We start from the raw sequence: 18,541 nt of genomic DNA, 5'->3' as shown, positions 1-18,541 counted from the left end.
TTGACAATTTCTACATAAATTGTTCAGTGACATTAGTTACGTTTTTCACAATGTGTCAGCATTCCTTTAATTTTGCTCTAGTTGTTCCATTTCCAGTACTCTAGTTTCTCTGACCCCTTATCTCCTCATCTTTACTTTTGAGTAATTGTTGACTTTTTGGTCTCATACAAATGGTTTTTTAATGGAGCACTGTACTCACACAGGAGCTCTGGTGGCACAGTGATTAAGGGCTTGGCTGCTAACCAAAAGGCTGGCAGTTTAAACCTACCAGCTGCTCCTTGGAAACCCTATGGGGCAGTTCTACTCTAATTGCTATGTATCGGACCTGATGGCAATGGCTTTTTTTTTTTTTTTTGGTACTCACAGTTAATATCCTTTATTTTGTGTGTCGGTCTGTTGTTTCTCTAAAAGACGATGTCAGGGAATAGCTTTGGTTCAAGGTTTAAAGAGGAACTCAGGGTGATAGTCTTAAAGAATCCTCCTCTAGTCTCATCTAGTCCAGTAAGTCTGGACTTTTTAAGAATTTGAGTACTGTTCCATGTTTTACCCCCATCCTATCAGTGTCCATCTATTGTGGCCCTGATCAGAACTGTTGGTAGTGATAGTTGGGTACCATCAAGATCTTCTGGAATCAGGATAGATGAGGCCGTGTCATGTGTAGCTATTAGCCCTGTAGACTAGTTTCTCCTCTGAGACTTTGGTTCTTTCTCTTTTGCTTCTGAGGAGTAGAGACCAGTAGTTGTATCTTAGATGGCTGCTCACAAGCTTTGAACACCCCTGATGTTACTCACCTCACTAGGATGCAGAACATGAACTTTGTGAACTACTTTATTCCAATTGACTGAGTTGTCCAATGAGACTAAGGTCCTAAGCCTTCAAACCCAGAAGACCAATCTCCCAAGGTGTTTGATTATGTCTGAGAAGTATTTGTAACTGTGTTCTCTATGATTATATATGCATGCATACATATATACTTCTGTCTGTACACACATATGTACTCACTGTATCTAAAAAAAAATACTCATACACATATGCCTATACATATACATATGTGACCATACACTTGTTTTTTGGTTGTTGTTGTTGCAAAATTATATATGTCATATTCTTTAGCACAAACATCCTTTCTCTTGTGTACTTCTTCGTGAGATTGTTTATTTTGGTCAAGCTGTGCTCATTATACCCACACACTCGGTGCTACTTTTCTGATCACCAAAAATAACGAGTATCTACGGTTTAGAGAGTGATTTCTCCTCTCCAATAGCCATCCCTGGCAACCACCAGATGAACTTTGATCTCTGTATATATAATCTATTCTTGTCTTTTTATGGAAATCTTGGTTGCATAGTGGTTAAATGCTATGGCTGCTAACCAAAATGTTGGCAGTTTGAATCTACCAGATGCTCCTTGGAAACCCATGGAGCAGTTCTACTCTGTCCAATAAGGTCGCTATCAGTCAGAATCGACTTGACGGCAACGGGTTTGGTTTTTTTGGTTTTTGTCTTTTTATGAAAGTGTGATCATACAATATTTGTCTTTATATGATTGACTTATTTCAGCACTGTGTCCTCCAGATCCATCCATGTTATAATGTTTTGCAGAGTCATCATTGTTCTTAATGGTTGCATAGTATTCCATTGTAGGTATGTATCATGTTTTGCTCATGCATTCATCTGTTGATAGGAACTTACATTGTTTCTATTTTTTTTTTTTTGGTATTGTGAATAATGCTGCGAAGAACATAGGTATGGATATATCTGTCCATGTCTGCAGGGTGTACACCTAGGAGTGGGATATCTGGGTAGTAAGGTATTCCTATTTCCAATTTTTTTGAGGAAGCACCATACTGTTTTCTATAGTGGTTGTATCATTTTACAGCACGAACAACAATACATAAGGGTTCCAGTCTCTTCGCATCCTTAACATTTGCTGTTATGTTTTTTTTTTTGAATCAGTGCCAATTTAGTCAGGGTGAGATCCTATCTCTTTGTTTTGATTTGCATTTCTCTAATGGCTTGCAGAAGACATTGGTACAGTGGTTAAAGCGCTCAGCTGCTAACCAAAATGTTGGTGTTTGAACTTTTCTGCAGGAGAAAGATGTGGCAGTCTGCTTCCATAAAGATTTACAGCCTTGGAAACCCTATGGGGCAGTTCTACTCTGTCCTATAGGGTCGCTATGGGTCAGAATTGACTCAATGGCAGTGGGCGTTTGTTTTTTTTTGTTTAATGGCTTATGACCTTGAGCATATTTTCATGTGTTTGTTGGCTGCTTGAATGTCCTCTTTGGTGAAGTGTCTGTTCATGTCCTTTGCCCATTTTTTTATTGGGTTGTTTGTCTTTTTGTTGTTGAGTTGTTGATGTTTTCTGTGTATTTTAGAGATTAGACCCTTACTGGATACGTTGTGTCTGAAGATTTTTTTCCCAGACTGTAGGTTGTCTTTTTACTCATTCGATAAAGTCTTTTGATGAACATAAGTATTTAATTTTTATGAGGTCCCAATTATCTAGTTTGTCTTCTGCTATTTGTGCATTTGTAGTTATGTTTGTTAGCCTGTTTAAAAAATTAGGTCCCATATTTTTCTCCCAGTGTGTTCTTCCAGGAATTTTATAGTTTTGGGTTTAACATTTAGGTCTGTGATCCATTTTGAGTTAATTTTTGCGCATGATGTGAAGTATGGGTCTCGTTTTATTTTTCTGCAAGTGGTTATCCAGTTTTTCCAGCACCATTTATTAAAGAGACTGTTTATTCCTCATTGAATGGACTTTGACCCCTTGTCAAAAATTAGTTGCCCATAGATTGATGGATTTATTTCTGGGCTCTCAATTCCCAGAAATTGGTATGAATCCACTTGGTCGTGGTGTATTATAAAATGAATTTCTTGAATACAGCTTATAGTTGGATCATTTTAAAATACATAATCCATTCTCTTTGCCTTCTTATTTTCTTAGTGGTTGCCCTGGGGATTACAATTAACATCTGTAAGTTGGAATCCACTCAGTGGCAATGGGTTTGGTTTCTTGCTTTTTTTTTTCAGATTAATACCAACTACATTTCAATAGTATACAAAACTTTTATATAACTGTTTCTTTCTCCTCTTTTGTGCTGTTATTGTCATACAAATTATGTCTTTATACATTATATGCCCATTGTCTTAGTTATCAAGTGCTGCTATAACAGAAATACCACAAGTAGATGACTTTAACAAAGAGAAATTTATTCTTTCACAGTCTAGGAGTCTAGAAGTTCGAATTCAGGGTGCAAGCTACAGGGAAAGGCTTTCTGTCTGTGGGCTCTGGGGGAACGTCCTAGTCATCAATCTTCCTCTGACCTAGGAGCTTCTAGACAAAGGGACCCCAGGCCTTGGTGGTGTGAGGTCTCCATATCTCTCTGCTTGCTTCTCTCTTTTGTATCTCAGAAGAGGTTGACTTAAGACAGAACCTAATCTTGTAGATTGAGTTAACATAAGTGCCTCTAATTCTGGCTCATTAACGTCATGGATGTAGGGTTTATAACACATAGGAAAATCATATCAGATGACAAAACAGCGAACAGTCACACAATACTGGGAATCATAGCCTAGCCAAGTTGACACAGATTTTTGGGGGACACAATTTAATCCATGACACCCATTGTGATGGTTAAGATTGTGTGTCACCTTGCCTGGGCCATGATTCTCAGTGTTTTGGCAGTTATATAATGCTGTGATCACATCCCTGTTGAGATTTGATATGTGATCACCCCCATAATGGGGTCTGCTGTGAGTAGCCAGTTGAAGGGGAATTTCCTTGGGCATGTGGCCTGCAATGAGTGTGGGCAGATATTCTGGCAAGGCTTGGGGGATTTGGATTTTTCTGGATCCTGAAGCTGGCTGCTCTTTGTCTGACTTCTGGTTCTTGGGACTTGAGCTAGCAGCTTACCTGTAGTCTTGCCTCCCAATCTTGGGATACGTTGTTCTTCACAGCTGTGAGCAACAGCCCTTCTCTCTGGCCTGCCAATCTTGGGTTCACCAGCCCCTGAAGCTACATGAATCAGGAGAAGCCTCTTTCCTGACCCATGTGAGCCATTTCCTTGATATAAATGTCTTTGGCTTTCTTTGGCTCTCTCTACTTATGGCTTTGCTAGTTTTGCATCCCTAGAGAACCCAGCCTAAGACACCTATCAACACCCATTTACATTTAATGTAATTACTGATATGGTAGGATTTATGTTTCCTGTTTTGTTATTTATGTGACAGTAGTGGTTCAGTAGTAGAATCTTCTCCATCCATGTGGGAGACCTGGGTTCAATTCCAGGACAATGCCTCTTATGCATGCCACAATCTGTCATTGGAAGCTTGTGTGTTGCATGAAGCTGTTCAGGTTTCAGCAGAACTTTCAGTCTAAGACAGAGTAGGAAGAAGAGCCTGGCAATCTACTTCTGAAAATTTACCAATGAAAGCCCTATGGATAACAACAGTCCAATCTGAACCAATCGTAGGAATAGCACAGGACTCTGGGTAGTGTTTTGTTCTTTTGAGCATGGGATTACCATGAGTTGAGAGATGACTTGATGGCAACTAACAACAAGAGCTAAAAACTTTTTGCTATTTGTTTTCTATTAACTCCATTTCAATAGTATACAAAACTTTTATATGTTATATAGCTGTCTCCTCCCCCTCTTTTTGGTATAATCGTCATGCAAATTGCATCTTTTTATATTATGTGCACATCAGCATAGTTTTATAATTATTAATTTATGCAATCATCTTTTAAATCAGATTTTTAAAAAGTTTCAAACAAAAATTACATTTAGACTATTTTTATGTTTATATATATAATTACCTTTACAGGTGCTCTTTATTTCTTCATGTGGATTTGAGTTTCTGTCTAATGTCTTTTCATTTCAGTTTGAAAGACCCTCTTTAGTATTTCTTGCAGGAGAGGGATGCTAATAGTGAATTCTTTTAGTTTTTGTTTATCTGGACTATGTTAATATCATCTTCATTTTGGAACAATAGTTTTGCTGCTTATCTAATGCCTGGCTGCCAGTCCTTCTCTTTCAGCACTTTGGTTATGTCATCCTAGTGCCTTTGGCATCTATAGTTTCTGTTGAGAGCCATCTGTAAATCTTATTAAGGATACTTGTATATGATGAGTTGCCTCTTGCTGCTTTCAAGAGTCTTTGCCTTCAACAGTTTGATTATAATCTGTCCAGGTGTGAATCTTTTTGAGTTTATTTTACTTGGAGGTTGTTCCACTTCATGGATGTGAAAATTAATGTTTTTTATTAAATTTGGGACTTTTTGGCCATTATTTCTTCAAATATTCTTTCTGTCCCTTTCTCCTCTCCCTTCTTCTGGGACTCCCATTATGTATATGTTGATGTTCTTGATGATGTCCTACAGATTTCTGAGTCTCTATTCACTTTTCTTTATTCTTTTACATTTCTGTTTCTTAGAGTGGATATATTCAGGATTACTAATTCTTCTGCCAGCTCAAATCTGCTGTTGGGCCCCTCTGCTGAATTTTTAAATTTCAGTTATTATGAAATTTCAGTTATATCAATTCCAGAATTTCTATTTGCTTTTTTTTAAATATAATTTTTTAAATATAATTTCTGTCTCTTTACTGTTATTCTTATTTGTTGAGACATCATTCTCATACTTTTGTTCTTTACACATGGTTTCCTTCAGTTCTGTGGGCATTTTTAAAATAGCTGATTTAAAGTCTTTGTCTAGTAAGTCCAATATCTGGGCTTCTTCATGTACAATTTCTGTTTACTTCGTTTTTCCCTACTGTGTATATACCATATGTTATTGCTTCTTTATATGTTTTAGTTTTTTCTTGTTGAAACTGGACATTTTAAATAATATAATTTTTTTTTTTTTTTTAATGTGGTTACTCTGGAAATTCGTCTTCTCCCCGCTCACCAATGTGTGTTAATTTGTGGTTCGTTTGTTTGTTTAGTGACTTTCATGAACTAATTCTGTAATGTATGTATTCTATTTCATGTATAATACTGACGTCTCTGCTTGATTAGCTAATGGTAAGCTAATGATTGGAGAGAGATTACCTTAAATGCCTTGAACCAATAACAGAACCAATTAAGAGATTTCCTTAAATGCCTTGGCAGGAGGCTCTGTATACATGTTGGGGCAATCCTTCAAAGCTTTACCAGACAGTTTACAACCCTGTTCTTGCCTTAACTTCCTGCTTGAGTACAGCTTTAAGATCATTCAGAGATGAAAAATAAGGGCCTTCTCAAGTCTCTTCTAGACATGTACCCAGTCCTATTGCCTTAGTCATCTAGTACTGCTATAACAGAAATAACTACAAGTGGATGGCTTTAACAAAGAGAAGTTTATTCTCTCACAGTCAAGTAGGCTACAAGTCCACATTCAGGGTGTCAGCTCCAGGGGAAGGCTTTCTCTCTCTTGGCTCTAGAGGAACGTCCTTGTGATGCATCAGCCTTCCCTTGGTCTGGGAGCATCTCGGCACAGGAACCTCAGGTCCAAAGGATGCGCAGTGTGGCTTTCTTGGTGGTATGAGGTCCCCAACTCTCTGCTTGCTTCCCTTTCTTTTTATCTCTTGAGAGATAAAAGGTGGTTTAGGCCACACCCCAGGGAAACTTCCTTGACCTTGGATCAGGGAGGTGACCTGAGTAAGGGTGGTGTTACAGTCCCTTCCTAATCCTTTCAACATAAAATTACAATCACAAAATGGAGGACAACCACACAATACTGGGAATCATGGCCTAACCGAGTTGACACATATTTTTGGGGGGACACAATTCAATCCATGACACTTATGCATACATGTGACTTTCTAGATTCATAGGAATATGTTGGATTTTAATACTGTATGGAAATATCATTCCCCAGGTTTTCTTTTAAGTTTTTTGGTCAGTTACTTCTTAGCTTCAACTTTTATTGCCTTCTCAGGCAGTTGCAATATTAAACAGTTGCTGCTGGTGGTTTTCAACAAAAACCCTGGGGGGAAAGCTGTTAAGGGTGAGTGAGCTCTGAATCGGGCCAAATAAAGACAAGCACTGGGAATATGGTTTTCCAGGAAACTTCCAGACAAGTCAGATAATGAAAGTTCTCTGGGATGGGACTTTCAGGGAACTCCAAACATATTCTGCCTCCTCCAATGGCCATTAGGCTGCTGGTTTCCACCATGAATGTGGCACTGTAGGTTTTCAAGGCTACCATGGAACTAGGGAGAAGGGATGGGAATCAGGCAAGTTGAAATGACACGAAGCTAGTTTTTATCATGGGTATGCAGCCGTTTTTCTTGAATAAATGCTCCTCGTATTATTGCAAGCCTTTGGTTAATTTTTCAGAGTTTTGAAAAAATTGATTTTCACAACTTTTGATAGTGTTCTCATTGATTTTGTAAAGAAGCAGAATCTTGGAAGTCCTTACTTTACCATTCCCGTTCTGTAATTGTGGTATTTGTTGCGTTATTATCAACAAAGACTACTACTTTTTCTGAGGGACACGATTTTTGTTTAGTAATTGTGTGATTGTGACATCTGGCCCTCCCTCCTTGAAAGCTTCTGAGAACTTTGATTACCTGGTGAAGATTGGGCTTCCAGGTGACTTTCAAGAAAAAAGGACAAAAAGATAAGATAATTTTAAGTAAGAACTTTTAGAACGTAAAGCGTGGGTTTATAGGCCAATTTTTTCTTTCAGTGGAAGCCAGAGGCTAGTCTGGGTAGGAATAGGGGTGGAGATTTGAGAGACAAGAGCCCCAGCTGAGGCTAGGTATGTGGCACTTTCCAGTAATTTATATGCGGCTTCCTAGGGAGTGCACCTTCCCCTTTCTCAAAACCACCCCATGACCTGTCCTGACCATTGGATCCTCAAACCCCTGCCATATAGGGCCTCTCTTCTCACTGAATAACATATGAACATGTTTTCTCATCTATTTGGCAATTCTTACTGTGATTTTAATAACTACAACCTTCTTTTGCTATAAAAGTTTTTTGCTGCTGCGTCTGGAGCTTCTTCCCCAATTTAATTTAGCCACATTTCCTGGACCCCATGCAAATGCTGTGAGATATAAAGATGGGGAAGGCTAGTTCTTTTCCTCAAATTGGTTAAAATATTTCATAGTGTTGGCTGGTCAAGTTTTGGCTCTGATTCTCTAAATGTATTTGTTGTAGTGGTAGTCTTCCCTTTTTATTAGCTCCAGTGTGTTTTGAATAATAATGACAATATCCTCCATTGAGTAAAAACGAGTCAATGAATTTGGGGTAGTACAAACAATTCGATGACCGTGCCTCCTTTCATTTTTCACTTCAAATGGTTTGGGTTACATAGACTGCACAAAGTAGTAATACCACTGAGGTTTTTAAAAGGCTAGATAATTTAATTTTTTAATTTGGTGGAAGTATGTTCAGCCAAAGATACACCATTTCAGCAATTTCTTCATGTACAATTGGGGGACATTGATTATATTCTTCAAGTTGTGCCACCATTCTCACTGTCATTATCTTAAACTTGCTGCTCCTGAACTTCCCATCTTAACTTCTGATTTGCCATTGTCAATTTTATTTCACAAATTCTTTAAAAGAGGATAATGCTCAAAAGCATATGCACTTTACTAATTAACATAAGCTATTTTTTTTGGTTCAAAGAAGACTTGAAGCAATAGTTTTGGTTTAATGTTTAAAGTTTAAAGATAATCTTAGGACAATAGTTTTGGGGTTCATCCAGCCTTAACTGATGCAGAAAGTCTGGATTCCATTGAGAATTTGAAATTCTGCTCCACATTTTTCCTTCTTCTGATCAGGATTCTTTTATAGAGTCTTCGATCAAATGTTCAGTTCTGGTAGCCAGGCACCATCCAGTTCTGGTCTCATTGCAAAGATGGAAGTTGTTAATAGATGAAGCCAGACGCACATTCAACTTACTCTGCCAATTCCTGACTCTCCTTCCTCTGTTGCTTCAGGTAAATAGAGACCAATTGTTGTACCTTCATTCTTTTGCATGTGGAAATCCAGTTGTCCTAGAGGCTGTTTTTCCCCATTTAATGGATTTAGCACCCTTCTTGAAGATTAGTTGACCATAAATGTGTGCACTTACCTCTGGGATCTCAATTCCATTTCACTGGCCTATGCCTTTCATTATACCAGTACGAGGCTGTTTTGATCACTGTACCTTTGTAATATGTTTTGAGATTGGGAAGTGAAAGTCCTCCTACTCTGCTCTTTTTTAATGTTGCTTTGGCTATTCAGGGTCCTTTGCAATTCCATATAAATGTGAGGATTGATTTTCCCATTTCTGTAAAGAAAGCTGTTGGAATTTCGAGGGAGATTGCATTGAATTTATAGATTGCTTTAGGTAGTATTGACATCTTAACAATATTGAGTCTTCTGATCTATGAACATGAAATGTCTGTTTATTTATGTCTTCTTTAATTCTTTTTGGAAACCGTGGTGGCATAGTGGTTAAGTGCTATGGCTGCTAACCAAAGGGTCAGCCCTTCGAATATGCCAGACACTCCTTGGAAACTCTATGGGGCAGTTCTACTCTGTTCTATAGGGTTGCTGTGAGTCAGACTCGACTCGATGGCACTGGGTTTGTTTTTTTTTTTGATTTAATTCTTTTTATTTTATTTTTATTGTACTTTAGATGAAGGTTTACAGAACAAACTAGCATCTCATTAAACAGTATGCATATTGTTTTATGACATTGGTTAACCACCCCATGGCATGTCAACACTCTCCCTTCTCAATCTTAGGTTCCCTGTTACCAGCTTTCCTGTTCCCTCCTGCCTTCCAGTCCCTGCGCCAGGGCTGGTGCACCCCTTTAGTCTTGTTTTGTTCCATGGGTCTGTTCAATCTTTGGCTGAAGGGTGGACCTCAGGAGTGGCCTTATTACTGAGCTAAAAGGGTGTCCAGGGGCCGTACTCTCAGGGTTTCTTCAGTATCTGTCAGGCCAGTAAGTCTGGTCTTTCTTTTTGAGTTAGAATTTTGTTCTACATTTTTCTTCAGCTCTGTCTGGGACCCTCTGTTGTGATCCCTGTCAGAGCAGTCAGTGGTGGTAGCCAGGCATCATCTAGTTGTACTCAGTCTGGTGGAGGCTGTGGTAGATGTGGTCCATTAGTCCGTTGGACTAACCTTTCCCTTGCATCTTTATTTTTCTTCATCCTTCCTTGCTTCTGAAGCGGTAAGACCAGTGGAGTATCCTAGATGGCCAATCACAGGCTTTTAAGAACCTAGACACTACTTCACCAAAGTAGAATGTAGAACATTTTCTTTATAAACTATGTTATGCCAATTGAGATAGATGTTCCCCAAGACCACCGTCTCCAAAGTCCTCAGCCCAGCAATTGGGTCCCTCAGGGAGTTTGGATGTGTCTATGGAGCTTCCATGACCTTGCCTTGTACAAGTTGTGCTGGTTTCCCCAGTTATGTGTACTGTCTTACCCTTCAGCAAAGTTACCACTTATCTTTTGTCTATTTAGTGTTTTTCTACCCCCACCCCTCCCCTCCTTTGTAACCATCAAAGATTGTTTCTTTTTGTGTTAAACCTTTTCGTAAGTCTTTACAGTAGTGGTCTCATACAATACTTATCCTTTTGTGATTGACTTATTTCACTCTGCATAATGCCCTCCATGTTATGAGATACTTCACAGATTTATCATTGTTCTTTATTGTTGGGTAATATTCCATTGTGTGTATGTACCACATCTAGGTTGTTTCCATCTTTTTGGCATTGTGAGCAATGGTGCAATGAACATGGGTGTGCATATGTCTATTTGTGTGATGACTTTTATTTCTCTAGGATATATTCCTAGGAGTGGGATTGCTGGATCATATGGCATTTCTATTTCTAGCTTTCTAAGGAAGCGCCATATTGTCTTCCAAAATGGTTGTATCGTTTTGCGTTCTGACCAACAGTGCAGAAGAGTTCTGGCAGCCTCTCCAGGATTTGTTATCTCCTGTTCTTTTGATTCATGCCAGTAATGCCAGGGTCAGATGGTATCTCATTGTGGTTTTGATTTGCATTTCTCTGGTGGCTAGTGATAGTGAGCATTTCCTCATGTGTCTGTTGGCCCTTGAATGTCTTCTTTAGTGAAGTGTTGGTTCATTTCCTTGCCCATTTTTTTAATTGGATTATTTGTCTTTTTGTTGTAGAGGTGTTGGATTTTCTTACAGGTTTTAGAGACTAGACCTTTGTTTGAATTGTAATAGCCAATTTTTTCCCCCCAGTCTGTAGGTTCTCTTTTTACACTTTTGGTGAAGTCTTTTGATGAGCATAAGTGTTTCATTTTTAGAAGATTCCAGTTATCTAGCTTATCTTGGGGAGTTTCTTCTTTAATTCTTTAGTGATGTTTTATAGTTTTCTCCGTACAAGTCTTTCACTTCCTGAGTTAAGTTTATTCCTAGGTATTTTATTCTTTTAGATGCTTTTGTAAATGATATTGTTTTCTTACTTTCCTTTTCAGCGTCTTCATTGATGATGTATAGAAACCCGAAAGATTTTTGTGTGTTGATGTTGTATTCCGCCACTTTGCTGAATTCATGTATTAGCTCTAGTAGCTTTCTTGTGGGTTCTTTGGCGTATTCAATATATAGGATCATGTAATCTTCAATTTCCAATTTGGATGCTTTTTTTTTTTTTTCTTTTCTTGCCTAATTACTCTGGCAAGAAATTCCAGTACAGTTTTGAATAGCAGTGGTAAGAGTGGGCACAGCTGTCTTTTTCCTGATCTTAAGGGGGATGCTTTCAATATTTCTTTGCTAAGTATGATGTTAGCTGTAGGTTTTTCATAAATGCCTTTTGTCACATTGAGGAATTTTCCATTGATTTCTATTTTGTTGAATGCTTTTATTGTAAAATACTCCTGAATTTTGTCAAAAGCCTTCTCTGCATTGACTGAGCTGATCATCTAGTTTTTTTCTTTGCTCTATTAATGCAGTGTGTCACGTTGATTGATTTTCTAGTGTTGGACCGCTCTTGAATTTCTGGGATAAATTCTACTTGGTCATTATGTATAATCTTTTTTAATATGCTTCTGTATTTGGTTTTCTAATATTTTGTTGAGTATTTTTACATCAATATTCATCAGGGATATTGGTCATAGTTTTCTTTTTTGTGATACTTTTGGTATCAAGATAATGATAGCCTCGTAGAATGAGTTAGGTAGAATTATCTCTTCTGTTTTTTTTTTTTTTGGAAGAGAATAAGAAGGGTTGGTGTCACTTCTACTGCAGTTGTTTGGTAGAATTCCTTCAGTGAAGCTGTCCAGACCACAACTTTTCTTTGTTGAGAGGTTTTTGATTACTTCTTTGATCTCTTCACTTTTAATAGGTCTGTTGAGGTCTCCTATTTCTTCTTATGTTAGTGTAGGTAGTTTGTATGTTTCTAAGAATTTGTCCATTTTATCTTAAGTTGTCCAATTTATTGGCATACAATTATTCATAGTATTGGCTAATGATCGTTTTTATTTCATTAGGCTCCATTTTAATGCTCCCATTTTCATTTCTGATTTAAATATATATCTACTTTTTTTCTGTTACTCTAGATAAAACTCCTATTTTAATGCCCCCATTTTCATTCCTAATTTAAATACATGTGTCTACTTCCTTTTTTTCTTTGTTACTCTATAAAAGCTTGTCAGTTTTACTAATCCTTTCAAAAACTTCTATCACTGATTTTTTTCTATAGTTTTTCTATTCTCTATTTTGTTTACCTCCGCACTGATTTTTTTTACATCTTCTTTCTTCTGGTTGGTTTGGTTTGTTCTTCCTTTTCTAATTCTTCAAGTTTTTGAGTTAGGTTTTTAATTAATGATCTTTCTTCACTCAATATATGCATTTATTGCTATGAATTTCCCTCTAAGCACTGCTTTCACTGTGTCCCATAGATTTTGATATGCTGTGCTTTCATTTTCATTTGTCTCTATGTAATTTCTAATGTCCCTCTTGATTTCTTGTTTGACTCACTGGTTTGCTAACAGTGGGTTTGCTAATAGTATGTTGTTCAGTTTCCAAATGTTTGTGTATTTTTCAGTTTTCTTCCTGTTGCTAATTTCTAGTTTCATACCATTGTGTTCAGAGAAAATACTTTGTATAAATTCAGTTTTCTTAACTTTATTGAGACTTGTTTTGTGACCTAACATGTGGTCTGTTCTGGAGAATGATCTGCACGCACTGGAGTAGGATGTGTGTTGTACTGTTTTTGGGTGGAGTGATGTATACATGTCTGTTCGATCTAGTTCATTGTGTCATTCAGGTCTTCTTGTTTCCTTATTAATCTTCTTTCTAGATGTTTTGTCCATTATTGAGAGTGGTATATTGAAGTTTTCTACTGTTACTGCAGAACTGTTTCTGCTTTCAATTTTTTCAATGTTTGTTTTATTTATTTAGGTGCTATTATTTTTATACTAGCACAGGAGCCCTGGTGGTGCAGTGCTTAAGAGCTCGGGTGCTAACTAAAAGGTCAGCAGTTTACATCCACCATATGCTCCTTGGAAACCCTATGGGGTAGATCTACTCTATCCTATAGGGTTGCTATGAGTCGGAATCCACTTGCCGACAATGCTTTTTTTTTTTATATTAGGTGCAACTTCCAATTATCTTTGATTCATACTTCGTACGTTCTATATTCCAATTACTAATGTATGTTTGCAGCTGTTTCTTCTTATTTTGAGTCATGCCACATCAAGTTGTTAGGTGCTATCGAGTCGGTTCCGACTCATAGCGACCCTATGCACAACAGAACAAAACACTGCCCGATCCTGTGCCATCTTTACAGTTATTGTTATGCTTGAGCTCATTGTTGCGGCCACTGTGTCAGTTCATCTCGTTGAGGGTCTTCCTCTTTTCTGCTGACCCTGTACTTTGCCAAGCATGATGTCTTTCTCCAGGGACTGATCCCTCCTGGCAACATGTCCAAAGTATGTAAGACGCAGTCTCACCATCCTTACTTCTAAGGAGAATTCTGGTTGTACTTCTTCCAAGACAGATTCGTTCGTTCTTTTGGAAGTCCATGGTATATTCAATATTCTTCACCAACACCATAATTCAAAGACATCAGTTCTTCAATCCTCCTTATTCATTGTCCAGCTTTCACATGCATATGATGCAATTGAAAATACCATGGCTTGAGTGAGGCACATCTTAGTCTTCAAGGTGACATCTTTGCTTTTCAACACTTTAAAAAGGTCCTTTGCAGCAGATTTACCCAATGCAGTGCGTCTTTTGATTTCTCGACTGCTGGTTCCATGGCTGTTGATTGTGGATCCAAGTAAAATGAAATCCTCCACAACTTCCATCTTTTCTCTGTTTATCATGACATTGCTCATTGGTCCAGTTGTGAGGATTTTTGTTTTCTTTATGTTGAGGTGTAATACATACTGAAGGCTGTGGTCTTTGATCTTCATTAGTAAGTGATTCAAGTCTTCTTCACTTTCAGCAAGCAAGGTTGTGTCATCTGCATAACGCAGGTTGTTAATGAGTCTTCCTCCAATGTCGATGCCCCATTCTTCTTCATATAGTCCAGCTTCTCGAATTATTTGCTCAGTGTACAGATTGAATAGGTATGGTGAAAGGATACAACCTTGACGCACACCTTTCCTGACTTTGAACCAATCAGTATCCCCTTGTTCTGTGCGAACACCTGCCTCTTGATCTATGTAAAGGTTCCTCATGAGCACAATTAAGTGTTCTGGAATTCCCATTCTTTGCAGTGTTATCCATAATTTGTTATGATCCACACAGTCGAATGCCTTTGCATAGTCAATAAAACACAGGTAAACATCCTTCTGGCGTTCTCTGCTCTGCAGCAGTGTATTGACAAGAAACTGGCAGAAATTCAGGCTTAAGAAGAGGACGTGGAACCAGGAATATCATCGCTAACGTCAGATGGATGACACATCAGAGTGGTTCAAAATGGTCCGCTTATACAGTTTATGGAAACGCTGGTGGCATAGTGATTAAGAGCTACAGCTGCTAAACAGAAGTGCGGCAGTTCGAATCCACCAGATGCTCCTTGGAAATCCTATGGGGCGGTTCTTCTCTGTCGTTTAGGGTCCTTACAAGTTGGAATCGACTTGAGGACAATGGTTTTTTTTTTTTTATAGCTTGTGCATGAAGTGAGTGCTTCCAGTGTTGCATCCATTTGTTGAAACATCTCAGTTGATATTCCATCCATTCCTGGAGCCTTCTTTTTTGCCAGTGCCTTCAGTGAAGCTTGGACTTTTTCCTTCAATAACATTGATTCTTGATCACATACTGCCTCCTGAAATGATTGAATATCAACCAATTCTTTCTGGTACATTCCTTTCATCTTCTTTTGATGCTTCCTGCAGCTTTCAATATTTTATTGACTACACAAAGGCATTCAACTGCATGAATCACAACAAATTATGGATAAATAACATTGTGAAGAATGGGAATTCCAGAACACTTCATTGTACTCGTATGGAACTTGTACATGGACCAAGAGGCAGTCATTTGAACAGAACAAGGGGATACTGTGTGGTTTAAAAGCAAGAAAGTTGTGTGTCAGAGTTGTATTCTTTAACCATACTTAGTCTGTATGCTCAGCAAATTATCCCGGAAATTGGACTATATGAAGATGGTGGCACCAGGATTGGTGAAAGACTCATTAACAACCTTCTGTATGCAGATGATACAACCTTCGCTTGCTTGCTGAAAGTGAAGAGGACTTGAAGCACATACTGATGGATATAAAAGACTATGGCTTCCATATGGATTGGACCTCAACATAAAGAAAACAAAAATTCTCACAGCTGGACCAATAAGGAACATCATGATAAACGGAGAAAAGATTGAAGTTGTCAAGAATTTACTTGGATCCACAGTCATCGCCCATGGAAGATGCAGTCAAGAAATCACATAACATATTGCACTGTATTAAAAAGCAAAGGTGTCACTTTGAGGACTAAGGTGCGCCTGACCCAAGCCATGATATTTTCTTTTCTTTTTTTGAGTTTAAATGCATTTTATTTTTAGACAACCTACAAGACATTTTTTTTTCCTTTAAAAAAAAAATGTGCCTCCACTCCAGATAAATCAAGGTCAAAATAAATGAAGAACTCAAGATGACATCAGTCAGTCCCATTCGTCTAAGTCCTAGTGTTGTGTGGATGAAAAGCAGCAGCCAGTTAGCATGACAGATGATCCAAATAATTACCAAATTTGTTAGCATTTCTCCATTTCTAAACCATCCTTAAAGAATATCATATATGGGGTCACACCATACTCATGGCAGTCCTGCAGAGCAACCATACTATCTAGATTCATGTTTTCACCAATAAAGAACTGGTAGTTTTTGAAATTGGCAAGGATGTGCTTGATTTGTTCTGCAGCCCCTGTCATAAAAGGTTTTTTACTCTTTCTGGTTTCTATTCTTCAAGTCTGCCTTTGATTGATTTCATGTAATCTTTGATGTACTTCTTGTAGGCTTCTTTTGTGAAGCTGGTTTCCTGCAAGTGATGGCTGATGACAATATCAACACCAGTGATTATGGTGCTTTCAGTTCCTTCACCATCGGGGCCTTCAGCTGAGGCATTTCCACCAATGAGCGAGTCATCAATGTTACCCTTGTCCTACTTATCATCTTCCCCTCCACCTCCAGGCACAGCCTGTCCGTGATCTCCCAGATCTTCTAAATGTCGGAGAACATCTCATCTTGGCTGATAAGGTCCGGGTAGATAATTGTGATGGCGCTGAGGGGATCCAAGGGTGGTGCTAGGTTAGCAGGAGCCCGGAGCCCAGAGCAAGCATGGTGGGTGGGGGGAGCGGGCAGAAAAGCCCAAGCGATGGTATTTTCAGTTGCCGCATACATATGCGCAAACCCTGGTGGCATAGTGGTTAAGTGCTACGGCTGCTAACCAAAGGGTCGGCATTTTGAATCCAGCAGGTGCTCCTTGGAAACTCTGTCGGGCAGTTCTACTCCTATAGGGTCGCTATGAGTCAGACTCCATGGCACTGGGTTTGGTTTTGGTTTTCATATATGCATGCAAAAGCTGGACAATGAATAAGGAAGAAGGAACAAGAATTGATACATATGAATTACAGTGTTTGCAAAGAATATTGAATAAACCATGAACTGTCAGGAGACCAAACAAATCTGTTTTGGAAGAAGTACAGCCAGAGTGCTCCTTCGAATTGAAGATTGTGTGACTTTGTCTCACATACTTTGGACATGTTATCAGGAGGGACCAGTCCCTGGAGAAGTACATCATATTTGGCAAAGTAGAGGGTCAGCAAAAAAGAGAACAGCTCTCAGTGAGATGGATTGACACAGTGGCTGCAACAATGGGCTTAAACATAGCAAAGATTGGGAGGATGGCTCAGGACCAGGGGATATTTTATCCTGTTACATATGGTGTTACTATGAGTCGGAACCTCCTGGACAGCACCAAAAAACAACATATTAGGTGCATATATATTTACAACTATGATCTCTCTTGATGGATTGATCCTTTTATCATTATATAATGTCCTTGTTTGTCTTACAACTGATTTTGCTTTGAATCTACTTTGAAATGAAAATCATCACCTCTGCTCTCTTTTGATTAATACTGGCATGGCATATTTTTTCCATCATTTCAGTTTGTGTCTTTGGGCCTAAGATGCATCTCTTGCAGGCAGCATTTAATGTCGATGGGTCTTTTTATTTTAACCCATTATGCCACTTTCCGCATTTTGACTGGAACACTTAATCCATTTAAGTTATTCCGGGATTACTGATAAAAGAGAACTTGTGCTATTTTGTTATTTGTTTTTTCATGTGGGTTATTACCTCTAATTTTTTATGTGGGTTGTTATCTCTAAACTTTTCTATTTTGTTGCTTATTTGAAATGAGCCATTTTGATTCATTTTTATGTTCTTTTTTGTATTTTTAAAAGGTATTTTCTTTGCAGTTACCATGAATATTACAATTAATGCTTTTATAATCACCTGTGTTAAGTCGATACCAGCTTAAATTCAATAAGGTACAAAAACAGTATACCCCTACAGTTCTCCCTTTGTGTGGTTGAGCTCTCAATTGTATCTTTATAGAGTTTGTGTCCTGTAACTTAAATTTATATATTTTTTATATATTTGTTATTATAAAGTAGGAATGTCATAGCCCATACAATTATTAAGTAGGAAAACCTTAAAACATGCCCTATTTTTGCTTGAGGAGTTTCTTTTACTGGAGATCTTTCTATAAGTGGCTTCAAGTTTTTTCTTTTTTCTTTTTTTGATGTCCTTTCTTCCTTGTTTGAAGGATTCCTTTTAGTGTTTCTTGTAGGGATGGTCTTGTGGAGATATATTCTTGTAGTTTCTGTTTGTAAATGTTTTAATGTCACTGTCCTTCTTGAAGGCTAACTTTGCTGGATACAGTATTCTTGGTTGACAGTTTCTTTATTTCATTACTTTTAAAATTTCATTCCATTGCTTTCTGGCCTCCAAGGTTTCTGAGGAGAAATTGGCATTTAATCTTATTGGACCTTCTTTGTATGTCACCTTTTGCCTGTCTGTTAAAAAGACTGGGTAATTTCAGAGAATCACAGCAGCTTTTAAACCATTGA

At 38.1% G+C, this 18,541-nt stretch overlaps 1 protein-coding gene and 1 pseudogene across 1 annotated transcript in view; one reads left to right on the top strand and one right to left on the bottom strand.

Annotated features, from left to right (window-relative positions):
* LOC100664120 (P protein) overlaps positions 1–18,541 on the top strand; it is a 151,854-nt gene that overhangs the window by 72,255 nt on the left and 61,058 nt on the right. The gene's annotated exons all lie outside the window — the stretch shown is intronic.
* LOC104846957 (translationally-controlled tumor protein-like) lies at positions 16,066–16,805 on the bottom strand (annotated as a pseudogene).

This window comes from Loxodonta africana, chromosome 13, assembly GCF_030014295.1.
Source record: "Loxodonta africana isolate mLoxAfr1 chromosome 13, mLoxAfr1.hap2, whole genome shotgun sequence".
Classification (NCBI taxonomy): Eukaryota; Metazoa; Chordata; class Mammalia; order Proboscidea; family Elephantidae; genus Loxodonta; species Loxodonta africana.
This window is presented reverse-complemented; position numbering and strand designations above follow the sequence as displayed.